The sequence below is a fragment of the Etheostoma spectabile genome, chromosome 7 (assembly GCF_008692095.1).
Source record: "Etheostoma spectabile isolate EspeVRDwgs_2016 chromosome 7, UIUC_Espe_1.0, whole genome shotgun sequence".
NCBI lineage: Eukaryota > Metazoa > Chordata > Actinopteri > Perciformes > Percidae > Etheostoma > Etheostoma spectabile.
The window spans coordinates 10,952,214-10,952,525 of NC_045739.1; positions in this window are offsets into that span (position 1 = coordinate 10,952,214).

Genomic DNA, 312 nt, shown 5'->3' on the forward strand with positions numbered 1-312 from the left:
TGGTTCATTAGCACGTTACCAATCATACGTCCTGTCTTACACTGTCTTAGCTGGTCAGACAGGTCATCCATGTAAATTTTAAAGAGGGCCGGTGATAGTATCCCCGCTGACGGACGCCATTACCAACACCAAATGGAGTAGAGAATACATTTGATATGTATGCTCTGATTGGAATACCAAAAAGCCAGGATTCTAATTATACTCTTCGGCTCAATTTTAAAAACAGCTTGTGGTTGTTAACTTGGTCAAAAGCCTTGGAGGCATCAATAAAACCAATAATAACAGAGGATTTTTGTCTTCTGTAGGTTTCTA